The sequence below is a fragment of the Oncorhynchus mykiss genome, chromosome 13, assembly GCF_013265735.2.
Source record: "Oncorhynchus mykiss isolate Arlee chromosome 13, USDA_OmykA_1.1, whole genome shotgun sequence".
Classification (NCBI taxonomy): Eukaryota; Metazoa; Chordata; class Actinopteri; order Salmoniformes; family Salmonidae; genus Oncorhynchus; species Oncorhynchus mykiss.
The window spans coordinates 24119573-24137689 of record NC_048577.1 but is presented as its reverse complement, the minus strand read 5'-3'; the positions used below and the strand labels follow the sequence as shown (position 1 = coordinate 24137689).

Sequence of the window (18117 nt, the reverse complement as noted above, 5' to 3'; positions counted from 1 at the left end):
TAAAAAGTATGACAATTGGGTACTTTTTCCACCACTGCCTAAAATAAAATGCTCAATGGACATTTCACGTTTTAAAAGTTTCCTCTATCACAGAGCTTCAAAGTACAGTACCATAGCAATACTATTCTAATATAGAAATACAAGGACTGTCTTTTGTTTCTTGGTATGATGCATCTTTATCTGAGTAATTTATAGGCACAGTCTGTTTCAAATGTCATCATGTACTCTATACACTGATTGCACAAAACATTCGGAACACCTTCCTAATATTGAGTTCCAACCTCGTTCAACAAGGATGCTGGCCCATATGGACCCCAATGCTTCCCACAGTTGTGTCAAGTTGTCTAGATGTCCTTTAGGTGGTGGACCATTCTTGATACACACGTGAAACTGATGAGCTTGAAAAACCTGACACACTCAAACCGGTGCACCTGGCAACTACTACCATACCCTGTTCAAAGGCACTTCAATCTTTTGTTTTTCCCGTTCACCCTCTGAATGGCACACATTCACAATCCATGTCTCAATTGTCTCAAGGCTTAAAAACCCTTCTTTAACCTGCCTCCTCACCTTCATCTACACCGATTGAAGTTTTCATTTTAATTGACTGACTTTAAAAGTGACATCAATAAGGGATCATAGCTTTCACCTGGATTCACCATGTCAGTAAATGTCATGGAAAGAGCAGGTGTTCCTAATATTTTGTACCCTCAGTGTATATACCCAACGTATGTCCCATGTATTTACAGAATGAACACTAGATGGCACAACTTACTCAGTGTGGGTCTGCCATCTGGGTTCACCCATGGAGCCCATGAATCATATACTTACTGTATGTGTATTTCTTTGCATTTCAATAGATCCTGTTCAGTCCAGGAAATGCCACCACGCCATGTGACAAAACATTTGGGGTTAAGGGTTGGTCTCTAATGAAAAAGCACACCCTTCAGGCATTGCACAGATATATGGACACAATAGACAAACAGCCAAATCTCTAATCTGCACTCTCCACTATTTGCTCTTGTAAGGATCTTATTTGACACACTACCACTACAACTGCTACAGTACCCGCACCCACCCTTTTTCTCCTCACATCACATTGTCCATGACCTCTGGTCCCACAGTGACCTTGAACCAGCCATGTCATCGTTACCATGCTCGGAGAATGTATCTGATTACACTAGCACCTGGCTGGTAGAGAGAGAGAGATGGAAGGATAAGGAGAAAGAGGAGGGATGTAGAAGAGAATAAGATAGATTTTTTTTTAAGAATAAGAGAGCTGTGCAAAAAACATCTGGATGAAAAGGGATATTATTGAGATATTCCCAGCATTTTACCTTATATGGCCTATATAGCCCTTTGGTTCTTTGTCAAATAAAATGAAATGAATTTTCTGAGAAATTCTGTAAACACTATCATTGTACATGTAGTGATGATATTACTGTTATAGGTTGTGATGTTTTTACTGTTATTGCTAGGTAATAGGAATACAGTGTATTGTATTTACTACACTGTTTGACACATTTCCTAAGGCAAATGCCTACAGACTGCCTTGTTCTTGTCTGGTAAAATTGAGTATTGGGAACATTATTGTAACCTCCCTACCCAACAATGAAGTGAGTGTTAGAGGGAAAAACAAAAGGTTTTGGACATCAGGAACAGATTATGAAACCTAAGTGTCATTCAGCTCAAGTACGATACAGAGACTTATTCACACACCACAGCCAACCATGACTCAGCTATCATCACCTACATATTAAAGCTCCAACCAACACACACACACACACACACACACACACACACCCTGATGAAGAGGTTATTGAGAGGGCAGGCATTGATTCATTGGCAATGACAATGCAGAAACCGACGCTCGCGCTTATGTATTGTCTCAGCTTGTCATCTCCCACCCCTATTCACTCAACTGTTTCATTTGAGAGTGGACTGCAGTGGTGAATTCACTTATTTCACCTCATTTTACATATTCTGCTATTATATACATGTACTGCTATTACCTATGTGCTCAAGCACAAGGATAATGTATTTATCCTGGTTTCTCTCTCTTCCTTTCGCTCTCTCTCTCTCTCTCTCTCTCTCTCTCTCTCTCTCTCTCTCTCTCTCTCTCTCTCTCTCTCTCTCTCTCTCTCTCTCTCTCAGATGCAAGCACACGCACACGCACACACACACACACACACACACACACACACACACACACACACACACACACACACACACACACACACACACACACACACACACACACACACACACACACAAATGATTTCCATTCAAAATTATACTTTTCTTTACTCTTTACCCTAACCCCAACTCCGTACCCTAAACCTAACCCCTAACACTAAGCCTAATTTTTACCCTAAACCTAAACCCTAACCCTAAAATAGCCTTTTTCCTTGTGAGTATCGGCCAAATATCCTGACTTGCCAAATGCCCCCCCCCCCCCCCCCCCCCCCATACACACACACACACACACACACACACACACAAATGCATCCTCCCCCCATACACACACATAAGAATCCAGAGAAGAAGAACTTCTGCGTCTTCCAAGTTTGTGGTATTTGAAACACTACGTAAACATATCAGTGTTCATGGTTACAGTCTCCATGACTGCATGACAACAGCTTACAGGTCAGCCGTACAAGCGCTTAGTGGTTTGGAAACGTAATATTTGCTAGTATTAGCACAGCATTCGCTGCACCCTATGCTCCTACTGAACTCTCAAGAACCAAATGCAGCGCTGTTGCTATGTTGATGTGTGTTTCATTGCTGGAGGAAAAAAATGTCCCTCAGGTTTTCGGCAGTATGGTGTGAAGAGCTCTTTGAAAGTGTGGGACAAATGGCAGATATTGAAGCAGGAATACATGAATTATGTCTGTGCAAAGACAAGCAAGCAAGAGTGAAGAAGACCATTTTTTCCAATCAAATGCAGAGGCAAACCAATAAATTGTGAACTAAGAGGTTATTCAAAAGTCACGGTATGGGACGTTAAACGGGTGTCCTGACTCTCTGAGGTCATTAAAGATCCCATGGCACTTATCGTAAGAGCAGGGGTGTTAACCCCGGTGTCTTGGCTAAATTCCCAAGCTGTCCCTCATACCATCAAGGTCACCCAATCATCTCCAGCTTACAATTGGCTCATTCATCCCCCTCCTCTCCCCTGTAACTATTCCCCAGGTCATTGCTGTAAATGAGAATGTGTTCTCAGTCAACTTACCTGGTAAAATAACACTTAAATTAATAAAAATATTTTTTTTTAAAAGTGTAAAGGTACGGGTTAGTGTTAGGGGTTAGGGAAAATTGGATTTTGAATGGGACAGATTTGTGTCTCCACAAGGTTAGTTGTGTGTGTGTGTGTGTGTGTGTGTGTGTTATTTCCAGTAGACTGAGCTACAACTACAAGGCCCATGGTACGTTTCGACGCGTCTCATGACGTAACTTCATGTGAGCACAAGCAGACTGGAGCAGAGACCCGATTGTAGAGATTACTCACTCTAGTATTGTCCTACACTGAGTCCGTTTACCAGTACATTAGAGCGAAAATAGTTGGACAGCATATAACAACGTCATAAACACATCTTAGCAGGTGAATGTAAAAAAATAACTCGACAATTCGGTGTTTAGGTCAGCACGGACAGATTTGCTTTCCTTTCAATCTTCGGTGTGCGTTTTTCTCAGCTGGAGCATTCAAATTGGATTTCGAGCGAATATCGGGAAAGTCCAGATGATGCTGTCGGATTGTCATTAGGTAAGGCGAGTTTGAAACGCATACAATGTGCTTTATTTTATGTAGCTAAAGGGTTATTTTACGGCAATTTGCTTGGCTACCAAGGGGGAAGTTATTGTCATCATCAGTCAAATATAAAATTGTAGCCTAATTGTTGCACACCTTTACACTTTTTGTTGTTGTCGACTATTACCCATAGTAGGCCTAGCCTACAATGTCTGACTTTCCACTTTCAAGTTAGCCTTTTCATGGCACAGAAACAAAACAATGACAACGTTTTCCAGCGGTAAGAAATACCTAAACTGAGGTTGGTTTTTATTGCCCATTGTCATCATTCACACATTGAAACCAAGTAGCTTACCTACCTATTTAACTATTAAGAGAGAGGTAAGTATGTGGACTTGAAATGTGCCTATGGCACTTTTTGAAGAATATATATGACGTTACTGGTTGTGCACAATGAAGGGTCTCTCTTTCCCTTGTGTGGTTGACGAGCCGGTTTGGCCCGCACGGAGAAAGCCCAGCTGGGGGCTATTGTTCCCACAACATAAACTGATTTGCATGCATCATCTCGCTTGAGCATCTGGCCTCGTCAGTCCTTCTTTTGTTTCCTCCAAATTCGGCTCATTTGCTCAACTGTCCAGTCATATTCATTTCTGTCGCTATTATAGTAGAGCTGTGTTTGTGCCTGTCTTTACTTTGAAATACCCTTTGACCCTTCTCAATGTAGGGTTAGGCCTATTTGAAGAGAAACTGGCTTCGATTCAAACTGTCATCTGAGTATGGTAGGCCTGTTGGTAGCCTACTGTGTATCCTTTGAAATTCCCTTTCCTCCTCTAGTCTATTATAAGCATGATTGTGCTGTCAGAGAACACTGGCTTTGCATCATCATACTGTCATCTGACTACACTCCTCAGTAGTGGACGACATCCTCTGCGGATGCTTGGGAGAGTTTAAAAATAACACCATCATATCACTCTCACCAGAGTTTCCATTCCTGAAATGGGCTGGATCAGTTTCCTTTATTAAATCAGGCTGGTCTCCCTACTCGACTCCAACCTCCCCAGATGAGATGCTCTTACCGACTCACCCCTGGTATGTCGACGGGTTGTGCGGGGATCGGTTATGCAAGTCCATTTGTTTGGGGCGAAAAGGCCCTCAGGATGGGTGTCTGTTTCATGCCTTGATTAGGGAATAAAAACAAACGTGGGGTCACCGAAGGCTGCTGAGGCTGAACATGAATGGAGCTCTTCAGAGACTGCCATTTGTGAGGATCCCGTTAGGATTCTGTGGCTCGGCAGTCGCAAAAGGGTAGCAAACACAATTAGTTAACATCAACCCCTGGGGCACATACTGAAAGCATGTAGCCTATGGTGTATTACACATAGCCTACTACAAGTTACTAAGTAATTCATAGGCCATATCATGTTAACAACAGCAACATTGGGTGTGCCATGATGACCCACATTTAGGCCTATGTTTGTGTAGTGTTGTGCATGCACCGCTTATAACTTTATTTTAGCCTACATTCCCTGTCAAGGGCCCTTTACATGCTCACCATTCTCATGACTTTGGTTCGTGTTTAGATTATAACTTGTGTGACACATCTCTTTTGAACAGAGTGAATGAGCAGACAAGACATTCATTAAACAACACGCCATCTAGCCTGAACCTTTTTCTGTTCAACTTGATGTCTGTTCAACTTGCTGTCTGTCATAGCTCTGAGTCAGTGAATGCTGTACATCTGTCTGACTTGGAGATCTGCTTCTGTGGTAAAGTCAATTAATGAAAGTCATTCCTGGAAAGATCCCTTTTTTCTCTCTTTTTCCCCACTGGACAGAAAGATACAAAGGCTATTTGAATTGGTCCACTCCACTCCTCTCCTCTCCACATTCCTTCCTCTGCTTTACCCCACTCCTTCATTGTTATCAAGGTCGACTTGATGTGTTGGAAAGGTCCAGTTGTGGGCACCTACAAGCCGCCTCTTATCTCTCTCGGGTTACGTCCGAAATGGCACCCTATTCCCTATGTAGTGCACTACTTTTGACCGGGACCCATAGGGTTCAGGTCAAAAGTAGTAGCCTACATAGTAAATAGGACGCAACCTAATTTTCTTGTTCTCCCTGAACTTGGAAAATGGGGAGGTTGTCTACCTGGCCGATTTCGCTTCAACGCTATAGGGGGGAACACATTTGCTTGGGAGCTTTGTTTTGCCCATGGTTACCTCCCAACTTTTCACCGTTCTTCTGACTGATGATTGGAGAGTGTGGAAAAACAAATAAAAGTGGTATCTTTCTGTCCTGAATTTGTATGATAGTATAATGAGATGTGTTCTCTGTGACATTGCTGCTCATAAGCAAATGGACGTTATCCTTACCTATAGCTAAATCGGTGCCTTGTATGAGGATGACACCAGTAGTTGACAGATGTAACCTATCTTTTTTAGTTTTCATTTCAGAAGACCATCTTCACTCTCTGAGGGAGATTCATAATTCATTTTTTTGTTGTTGTATTTAACCTTTGTTTAACTAGGCAAGTCATTTAAGAACAAATTCTTATTTATGATGGCCTTCCCCGGCCAAACCCTAACACGGACGATGCTGAGCCAATTGTGCGCCGCCCTATGGGACTCCTAATCACGGCCGGTTGTGATACACCCTGGAATCAAACCATGGTCTGTAGTGACGCCTCTAGCACTGAGATGCAGTGCCCTAAACCGCTGCGCCACTAGGCAGAACATAGTACACTTCTAAAAACAATGATTTATTTGCCTTTCAGGGTAGTCTGTGTTCTACCTCAATGAATAATTCAAAGGGTTTGACATGTAAACTGCCACCCTCCATCTGCTACCTCAAAAGTCAGACTGCTGAGGTTATGTCACCGTTGGTCTCCATTTTAAAACTGACATGATGACATCTCCCCTAACCCCCATTGTTAATGACGTTAAGAAAGAAGAATAAACTTTGACTGTATTAAATTATCTGGAAAGTCAGTATCTCTCTCTCTCTCTTTCTGTCTCAGTCTCTCTCTTTCTCTCGCTCAAAGACCGCCATAAGCTTATTAGCCTGCAGTCTAACCCTTTTTATGAGGTGCTGTGTTTGGATCAGACTTTGTCCCTCCCTTGATAATCTCTTTATAGAGACTGGGTGCCTATGAAATGGCCACCTACAGCCAATAGCAACCCTCTTTATTGGCACCTATGACTTCTGTGAACAGGATTACAGTAGAAGTCCTAAGAGCCTTGTTAGGCTTACACAGTATGTACTGGGTATTTTGTAAATAACCATCATAACAATGACAAAAATAGTGCAAAATGCATTAAATGTAATAATGCATCTTTTGAAAGGAGCTACGACATACCTAATAAATACAACACAGCGCTGGTGACAGCCTTGTCTCAAAAAGGAATGGTTTTCACCACGTGGAAGTGAAGTTTCTCCCCCTGACCGTGCTGTTCTGCTCGTAAAATGACTACCAACTTTGCCCACGTCATGTTAAAGAAAATGCTATTGGGTGAACTATATCTACTTGAATATAAAGTTGAATCGCCCTTCTCCTAAAAATGAATGCGTTACGACGATTATAGTTCACTGTTATTGTCCATAATTGTTGGTTACACGATTACACAATAATTGCGCCAGCTCTAACGTTAGCTGGGGTTTGAACTCCTGTCTTTCCTCCTTTAATCTCCCAGTTTCTCCTGGGTGGAAAGCACAATACAGTACTGATTACATAATTAGGTTTCTCAAAGCTCATCAAGGCTTCGCAGAATTAGCTACAGCACTTGTTGATGTGCAGCTAGTGTTCTTTATTGCCATGACATGTCCTACCCGGACCACGTACAATGTCTCTCTCTCTGTACTACCACCAAGCACAGAAGCTGTGTCGTGTTTTCTCTGTGTGATGCTCGTCTGACACCAAATCGCGCGCCCCCTCCCCTCCCCCGACTCCCTGTCGTGCGGTTAAAAACGATTCACCACCCAGTCAGACCGGAGGCTGTTACGTTTGTCACGAGTGGAACGAAAGGGGTGCAACAACAGTGTCCTTGTTGCTGCGGAGGAGTGAAGTCACTTTAGAAGTCGCCCTCCTTGTCTTGGGAGAGGGTGGGTCTCTGTGCTGTAGCTGCAAAGCTCCTCCATGATCCAGTAACAGGCTAGTGAATGGGCCTCTGTCCTCTGCAGTTAACTGGCTTTATTCATGGCCAGGGAATATAGAAATGTGACTGAATTGCAGGGTGTTTCTTCTCAAGAAGACTTGGCCTCTGCTCTATTTTATCTGCTAACCTGTTGGGACCTTAAAAACACATATTGTCAGAGATGCGTGTGTTCTCTGTCTTTCGAAATGATGTTGAGAGCCTACTCTAAGGGAGACTTTGTAGGGTGCAACGGTGTATGTATGATTGTTCCCAGTTTCCGGCTGACTCTGAGTAGGATAGTTGCTGCAACACACAGTTCGTAGGCTGATGTAATCTACTTCCAGAGCCAGCTGAGCTATGGCTCATTGCCTTGGTGGTAGGTACAGTATATCAAATGAATTTCAATGTATGTTTTTGTGGGATATTCAAAATGCCTTTATCGCGAGAATCAAGGTTTTGTTATTTTTATGAGTGTTTTCATTTTTTACCTTTTATTTAACTAGGCAAGTCAGTTAAGAACCAGTTCTTATTTTTAATGACAGCCTGGGAACAGTGGGTTAACTGGTCTAGGAACAGTGGGTTAACTGCCTTGTTCAGGAGCAGAATGACAGATTTGTACCTCGTCAGCTCAGGGATTCGATCTCGCAACCTTTCGGGTACTAGTCCAACGCTCTAACCACTAGGCTACGCTGCCGCGTTTACGTCCGCTTGTTCTCGTGTATTTTTGGTCTCGTCTCCTTCGCTCCTCTGTGCTGTGTGCACCTTCCCATTTACACCAGAGACCTGTATATAATGACGAGATGCACGTCTCCGCCCTAAAAATAGGAGTTGTTGGCCCAAAGGCAAGCTTAGGTCCAAAATAAGCATTGGCGTTATTTTGGACAGATTTTAGCGAGAGTGAAACCTCTTGCTTCGCCTCTTCCTCTATGGTTTACGCACACACCAAGCCCCTCCCCCTGCCTCTCACGACAACAAAGTTGAGAGATCACATCTTCCTCTCTGACAACCGGTTTCAACTCGCTATTTGACATGACTGACATGTTTCCCACGCCTCAGCAGAGGTGACCGGTCTGCTCCTGATCCCCAGGATCGTCAATAATAAAATTATTTGTGGGTCTTGTGGTTGTGGAAGGCTTATATTTAGCCTAGGTATAACTCCACAATGGGAACAGCCGACACCTCAAAGGTCCAGATAATACCACCATTGTTGTGGGGGTGCCATGTCCACAGCTCCACCCCTTTCGGTGCCAGTGCCAGAATCACATTGGCAGTGAGTGGAGATAATATAAACATGTCAAGGGGAGGTTCTGAGAAGAGAAGATGAGTGGGAATCACACAAATCAAATCAAATTGTATTTGTCACATACACATGGTTAGCAGATGTTAATGCGAGTGTAGCAAAATGCTTGTGCTTCTAGTTCCGACAATGCAGTAATAACCAACGAGTAATCTAACCTAACAATTCCAAAACTACTACCTTATACACACAAGTGTAAAGGGATAAGGAATATGTACATAAAGATATATGAATGAATGATGGTGCAGAATGGCATAGGCAAGATGCAGTAGATGGTATAGAGTACAGTATATACATATGAGATGAGTAATGTAGAGTATGTAAACAAAGTGGCATAGTTTAAAGTGGCTAGTGATACATGTATTACATAAAGATGCAGTAGATGATATAGAGTACAGTATATTCATATACATATAAGATGAGTAATGTAGGGTATGTAAACATTATATTAAGTAGCATTGTTTAAAGTGGCTAGTGATATATTTTACATCAATTTCCATCAATTCCCATTATTAAAGTGGCTGGAGTTGAGTCAGTGTGTTGGCAGCAGCCACTCAATGTTAGTGGTGGCTGTTTAACAGTCTGATGGCCTTGAGATAGAAGCTGTTTTTCAGTCTCTCGGTCCCTGCTTTGATGCACCTGTACTGACCTCGCCTTCTGGATGATAGCGGCGTGAACAGGCAGTGGCTCGGGTGGTTGTTGTCCTTGATGATCTTAATGGCCTTCCTGTGACATCAGGTGGTGTAGGTGTCCTGGAGGGCAGGTAGTTTGCCCCCGGTGATACGTTGTGCAGACCTCACTATCCTCTGGAGAGCCTTACGGTTGTGGGTGGAGCAGTTGCCGTACCAGGCGGTGATACAGCCCGACAGGATGCTCTCGATTGTGCATCTGTAGAAGTTTGTGAGTGCTTTTGGTGACAAGCCAAATTTCTTCAGCCTCCTGAGGTTGAAGAGGCGCTGCTGCGCCTTCTTCACGACACTGTCTGTGTGGGTGGACCAATTCAGTTTGTCCGTGATGTGTACGCCGAGGAACTTAAAACTTACTACCCTCTCCACTACTGTCCCATCGATGTGGATAGGGGGGTGCTCCCTCTGCTGTTTCCTGAAGTCCACAATCATCTCCTTTGTTTTGTTGACGTTGAGTGTGAGGTTATTTTCCTGACACCACACTCCGAGGGCCCTCACCTCCTCCCTGTAGGCCGTCTCGTCGTTGTTGGTAATCAAGCCTACCACTGTAGTGTTGTCCGCAAACCTGATGATTGAGTTGGAGGCGTGCATGGCCACGCAGTCGTGGGTGAACAGGGAGCACAGGAGAGGGCTCAGAAGGCACCCTTGTGGGGCCCCAGTGTTGAGGATCAGCGGGGTGGAGGTGTTGTTACCTACCCTCACCACCTGGGGGCGGCCCGTGAAGATGTCCAGTACCCAGTTGCACAGGGCGGGGTCGAGACCCAGGGTTTGGAGGGTACTATGGTACTATGGCGTTAAATGCTGAGCTGTAGTCGATGAACAGCATTCTCACATTGACATATTTTGTTATTTTATTTAGACAACAACAGAGGACCACCAGAACAGCAGAGTACACAGGTACAGTACCTTCAGAAAGTATTCATACCCCTTGACTTATTCCACATTTTGTTGTGTTACAGCCCGCATTTAAATGCATTACATTTAGATTTTGTGTCACTGGCCTACACAAACAATACACCACAATGTCAAATAATCTTTTACAGATGAATTACAAATAAAAACCTGAAATGTCTTGAGTCAATTACGATATAACCCCTTTGTTAGGGCATGCCTAAATGAGTTCAGGAGTAAACATTTGCTTAACAAGTCACATAAGTTGCATGGACTCACTCGGTGCATGGAATGACTACCTCATCTCTGTACCCCACACATACAATTATCTGTAAGGTCCCTCAGATGAGCAGTGAATTTCTAACACAGATTAAACCACAAAGACCAGGGAGGTTTTCCAATGCCTCGCAAAGAAGGGCACTTATTGGTAGATGGGTAAAAAAAAAGAAAGAAAAAAAAGCAGATATTGCATATCCCTTTGAGCATAGTGAAGTTACTCATTACACGTTGGATGGTGCATCTGTGAGGTCTGCTCCCGTTCTTCCTCCCCCCTGGAGCTTGAGGGCGCCAGGCTGCCCTGCATCACGCACTCCTTCCATCCATTACGCACACCTGCCTTCCCTCGTCACGTACATCAGCGATATTGGACTCACCTGGACTCACTCATCTGTTTATTTCCTCCCCTATATTTGTCAGTTCCCTTGCTCTGTTCCCCGCGGCTGCATTAATTGTCTTTTGTTGTGTTACCTGTTTGCTGACACTGTTCCTGTCTCGTTCCTCGTCCGTTATTTATTAAATGTTTTCCTCCCCGTACCTGCACTCAAGTGACAGTATCAATACACCCAGTCACTACAAAGATACAGGCATCCATCCTTACTCAGTTGCCGGAGAGGAAGGAAACCGCTAAGGGATTTCATCATGAGGCCAATGGTGACTTTAAAACAGTTAAGAGTTTACTGGCTGTGATAGGAGATAACTAAGGATGGATCAACAACATTGTAGTTACTCCACAAAACTAACGTAAATGACAGTGAAAAGAAGGAAGCCTGTAGAGAATACAAAATATTCCAAAACATGCATCCTGTAAAGGCACTAAAGGAAAACTGAAAAACATTTGTTAAAGAAATTAACTTTATGTACTCAAAGCCTTATAATTGAGGCAAATGGGAGACAGATATACCTTTCAGCAGGACAATAACCTGAAACACAAGTTCAAATATGCACTGCAGCTGCTTACCAAGACGACATCGAATGTTCCTGAGAGGCCTAGTTACATTTTTGACTTAAATCGGCATGAAAATCTATGGCAAGACTTGAAAATGACTATCTAGCAATGATCAACAACCAACTTGACAGAACCTGCCATTTTTTTTTAAAGAATAATGTGCACATTTTGTACAATCCAGGTGTACCAGAAATACTCACAGCTGTAATCGCTGCCAAAGATGATTCCAACATATATTGACTCAAGTGTGTAAATACTTATGTAAATGTGACATTTCTGTATTTAATTTTCACTAAAAATTCTAAAAACATGTTTTCACTTTGTCATTTTGGGGTATTGTGTGTAGATGGTTGAGATTTTTAAAAATGTAATCAAATTTGAATTTAGGCTGTGAGAAAACAAAATGTGTAGTAAGTCAAGGGATATGAATACTTTCTGATGGTACTGTACCTGTGTACTCTGTTGTTGTATAAATAAAATGACCAAATATGTCGATGTATGTCATTCCCACTCTTCTTCTCTTCTCAGAACCTCCCCTTGACATGTTTATATTATCTCCACTCACTGCCATGTGATTCTGGCACTGGCACCGAAAGGGGTGGAGCTGTGGACATGGCACCCCCACAACAATGGTGGTATTATCTGGCCCTTTGAGGTGTCGGCTGTCCCCATTGGCAGACAGAGTGGCATTCAGTGGGTGCCAGCTCTGCCCGGCAGCCACGGGCGGGCACGGCGTCATCAGACTCTCATTATTTATTGATCTAATGGCCGACTTAGCGGGAGAGCGACATGGAAAGGCCAGTGACTTTGGCCTCTCCAATCCTGGCCAGGGTCAGACAGAGAAGACCAGGGGAGAAGTTAGTGGCCCATGTTTAAATACCTGGGTTTCCTTTGTCAATGATGACTGGGTGGGTCACTTGTTTTGGGCTTGAAATAAATAGAAGTGAAACTGAATGAGTTGTTGTGACCTGAGACATGTCTACTCTAGGTATGTTTGGTTTATTGTGTTCCTTTCTGCACACAGTGGAGTACAGGTACAGATGTAGGATCTTAATTTGAGCCAGTTTACTACAGAAGGAAAATAATCCTGCAGCAACAGGAAATGTGAATTATTATGTGGATGATAATTAATGGACATTTTTGTAGGGGTTGATAATATTTTTGTTAGGGCAAATCAAGTATGACATTTCTGTATGGAAATTACAAACTTTAGAAGCCTCTTTAACCCTTTGATGCTACAATCCCGTATTTGTGATCATTGTTGAGTGGTCCCTGCAGCGTACGATCTCAAATATGTGATTGTGATTGGAATAGTAGCAGCAGAATGTATGACGCAACAAACGCGTCGAAACACCATTGTTGTCTGAACAGCATCTAAAATGTTTTTTTCTACTGATGGAAAATAAAGGTCTTAAACTTTATTCCTCAATTTGACCTTTTATTGTAAAAGATAAATGCGAACATCATCCAAGCATCACACGGAACACTTCCACAGCCAAACTCACATCCACAGCCAGATTCCATAAACAAGTCTAAATAACAGGTTGCTCTGACAAAAAACAAAACATAAATTAGCGACCTAACAGCTAGACTAGTTTACAATGTATCACATCTCTGGTGAGCACAAGAGACTAATGTAATGCTGTTTAGAAAATAAATATATGTCAGCTAAGCTAACTTGTTTATGATGGCAGCCATGTTTGTTTGCGACTTCAACTGTAGCCAGCAAATAGCTTAGCATTAGCTCATCATAATCAGTACAACATTCAAGTATTTTACACACATCATATGTGTCCATTACAATCTATGCAATATTCGGAATGCATGATTTGTCACCAGTACTTGAAAACATGTTAATAAAACAGTAAATGCATTATGATCCATCCAGTCGGAAGTTTACATACACTTAGGTTGGAGTCATTAGAACTTGTTTTTCAACCACTCCACAAATTTCTTGTTAACAAACTATAGTTTTGGCAAGTCGGTTAGGACATCTACTTTGTGCATGACACAAGTCATTTTTCCAACAATTGTTTACAGACAGATTATTTCACTTATAATTCACTGTATCACAATTTCAGTGGGTCAGAAGTTTACATCCGCTAAGTTGACTGTGCCTTTAAACAGCTTGGAAAATTCCAGAAAATTATGTCATGGCTTTAGAAGCGTTTGTTAGGCTAATTGACATCATTTGAGTCAATTGGAGGTGTACCTGTGAATGTATTTCAAGGCTTACCTTCAAACTCAGTGCCTCTTTGCTTGACATCATGGGAAAATCAAAAGAAATAAGCCAAGACCTCAGAAAAAAAAATTGTAGTCCTCCACAAGTCTGGTTCATCCTTGGGAGCAATTTCCAAACGCCTGAAGGTACCACGTTCATTTGTACAAACAATAGTACGCAACTATAAACACCATGGGACCACGCAGCCGTCATACCGCTCAGGATGGAGACATGTTCTGTCTCCTAGAGATGAACGTACTTTGGTGCGAAAAGTGCAAATCAAACTCAGAAAAACAGCAAAGGACCTTGTGAAGATGCTGAAGGAAACAGGTACAAAAGTATCTGTATCCACAGTAAAACGAGTCCTATGTTGACATAACCTGAAAGGCTGCACAGCAAGCAAGAAGCCACTGCTCCAAAACCGCCATAAAATAGCCAGACTACGGTTTGCAACTGCACATGGGGACAAAGATCGTCTGATGAAACAAAAATAGAACTGTTTGGCCATCATGACCATCATTATGTTTGGAGGAAAAAGGGGGAGGCATGCAAGCCGAAGAACACAATCCCAACCGTGAAGCACGGGGGTGGCAGCATCATGTTGTGGGGGTGCTTTGCTGCAGGAGCGACTGGTGTACTTCACAAAATAGATGGCATCATGAGGGAGGGAAATTATATGGATATATTGAAGCAACATCTCAAGACATCAGTCAGGAAGTTAAAGCTTGGTCGCAAATGGGTCTTCCAAATGGACAATGACCCCAGTCATATTTGATCCAAGTTAAACAATTTAAAGGCAATGCTACCAAATATTAATTGAGCGTATATAAACTTCTGACCCACTGGGAAAATGATGAAAGAAAGAAATTCTGAAATAAATCATTCTCTCTACTATTTTTCTGACATTTCACATTCTTAAAATAAAGTGGTGATCCTAACTGACCTAAGACAAGGAATGTTTTCTTGGATTAAATGTCAGGAATTGTGAAAAACTGAGTTTAAATGTATTTGGCTAAGGTGTATGTAAACTTCCAACTTCAACTGTACATGTGGTGTGCTACAGCAGAAACGACAACACGATATTCAGAAAATAAGTCACTTACTTTGATAGGAATGCATACATGCCCAATTTGCAAGACAAAGAACCATGAAGGCAATGCGGGCGCCAGCCAGAAAATGTTTTGGGGGAAAACGTTTGTTGTTTTGCCTGTTCTGACTAGAGATGCGCAATGTCTTCATCCTTGAACTGGGGAAACACTCAGGAAGTACTTGGGCTCACGTTGAAGTTGAAGAGAGAAGTTTGTCCGCTCAGTAAAGCCTCAAACATAAATTGTCCGCAAGAGTGAAATGGGCTACTACTTATACAAATTAACGAGGAGGCAGAACACACCTCAATTCAAACTGTTGTTAGAAAATAAAACTTGTTTGAAAATAATTTGAAATTGACAAGTTGAAACATAGCCTATTGATAATTAACAGGCAGCGTGCCTTGGTTTGAGGGCAGCGTGGGTAACTGTCATGTTGAGAGCATTCTGACATCACGAGAATGAAAAAACTCACGCAGGGGCGATGGTTAGAGATATTTGGAACTCACGCGTGAAATATAACTCAAATACACTACAAATACACTCAGCAACAAAAGAGTGATAAAATTAAGATCCAGTCAGTGGAATCAGAAGATCAATCGTTGCACTAGTCATTAATAGTGGAGCTCCCAAACAGATAGTCAATAAATATTGAATTGGTTAGAATATTGAACACTTTTGAGATGTCAATCCTATCCATTGCAGAGCCCACAGAAGGCCATTGCATTGAACATTCTAATTTAGAACAGTATGATTTCATTGCATCATAACAATGAATGATATTACTGGCATTCCAAACATGTCATTAAACATTGTTGTGGTCAGTTTCCCAGGCAACACAATTCAAATTCCTAGATTCTGAAGACAAGAACCTCATTTAAAACATTTGATCATGAAGAGGAAAGGTGTGAGCAAAGGTTTGTGGTGGTTCTTCAGCGTTTTCATGTGTGGTGGCTCTACAGACATTGTGGATTCTACCCACCTTTACAGCAAAAGAAAGAAGACCACCCACCCAAAACCAGACCATGTACAACATTTTGACAATATCAGCTATGCGAGACAGACTAAAGAAGAAGCCAGATCAGATTACAAGTCTTTTGGCGATGGACCAATGGACAACCTCCTTGGACTGGTGAACCTGAGGGTGTCAATGTCCACCTTGTCCATGGATAGTCGCAAAGATGACCTGACCACTGATCCTGTTGTCTCTTGGAATTCTCAACCCTACTACCCCAAGAAACCATGGATGTCCATCGATGAGATGCAGGCGTACTCAGCAGAGACATCCTGGCCTTACTTCCCGTGGCAGATCGTGCCTCCTTCACCCCCTGTGCAGAGGAGAGCCTCCAGCATGTGGACAGATATGGAGACGGCCCGTTCATCTAGCCCTGAGCTGCAGACTCCCACCCCAGAGGAGAGGAGCAGCTTCCTCCAGGAGAGCTGTTTATGTAAATATATGTCTTTGTCCTCCACTTCCTCCATGAACCAGAACACTGTCTCTCCCTGTGGGGGACTATGAGATGGAAGAGAAGTACATCAGATGCCAGAAGAACCAGGCTAAGGGCCAGGATGTGGCCCCACCTTACTGATGCCATCCAGCAGTGACGTGCAGATAAATTGACTGTAAACAGGCAGACCACAATAAACAGGCAGACCACAATAAACAGGCAGGCAGCAAGAAATAAATATACATTTTATCAATAATAATTTTCTCATCTTCATGATTTTTTTTTCTGCATGATAAAATCGATTTTTCTGAACTAATACTTCCCAAATTTGCTGTGATCTGGCACAAGTCGCTCCTGCCTATGGACGTCACACGTCATATGTTGGCTTTCTGGCGGTTACGTTCGTTTTACGGCGAGTTAAAGTAAGCTGATCAGGACTGACATGCTCTTCCGTGTTCTGCAGAAAGTGATGGATATGGGTGTCTACCGTATCTGTATCAGGGACAACAATGAAAGCACTGGAACAGCAGCAACAAGACTTAGTGATAGTTTCTATGAGCGATTTGAGCAGAAATGCAATGAACCGAGTCTGGCAGAAAGCAAAACTCATAGTAGCCCAAACAGCCGATCAGAATAGAGAGGGGGGGCAAATCTACTTCAACATACTGGACAATATCAATGTTCATGTTCTATTTGTGCTGGGGACAATTAAAGGCCACTCTAAAATGTGCCGTTTTGTCACACAACACAATGCCACAGATGTCTCAAGTTTTGAGGGATCGTCCAATTGGCATGCTGAGTGCAGGAATGTCTAACAGAGCTGCTGCCAGATAATTAAATGTTCATTTCTACCATAAGCCGCCTCCAACGTTGTTTTAGAGAATTTGGCAGTGCGTCCAACCAGCCTTACAACCACAGATCACGTGTATGGCGTCATGTAGGCGAGCGGTTTTCTGTGGTCAACGTTGTGAACAGAATGCCCTATGGTGGCGTGGGGTTATGGTATGGTTAAGCATAAGCTACGGACAATGAACACAATTGAATTTTATCGAGGACAATTTGAATGCACAGAGTAACCGTGACGAGATCCTGAGGCCTATTGTCATGTCATTCATCCACCGCCGTCAACTCAATTAATTTGAAATGTTTCTAAAATCTCCTATGGGAAAAAGATTGGAACCATTTCCGTGTTTGACTTGCTAGGTTTTATGGGTATTATGACATGTCCGCTGTGGGGCTCAATAGTCAGCCTCAGACCTCACCGCACATCACTGCCATCCAGGGACAGCTATTTAATTGTGGTCCTAGACTGATTTCTAAATCAAGCGCTATTACTGTTATGAAGTATGTAAGAAAGTACTGTGAGTTTTTCCGTTCTCACACTAGT

General features: G+C 42.6%; 1 protein-coding gene across 1 annotated transcript in view; it reads left to right on the top strand.

The window, feature by feature from the left end:
• Positions 1-3469: 3469 nt before the first annotated feature.
• Positions 3470-18117, top strand: part of LOC110486013 (E3 ubiquitin-protein ligase pellino homolog 1) — a 47527-nt gene continuing 32879 nt past the window's right edge. Inside the window, exon 1 of the mRNA XM_021557303.2 lies at positions 3470-3763. The gene's annotated coding sequence lies outside the window, so the exon portion shown is untranslated. The remainder of the gene's footprint in view (positions 3764-18117) is intronic.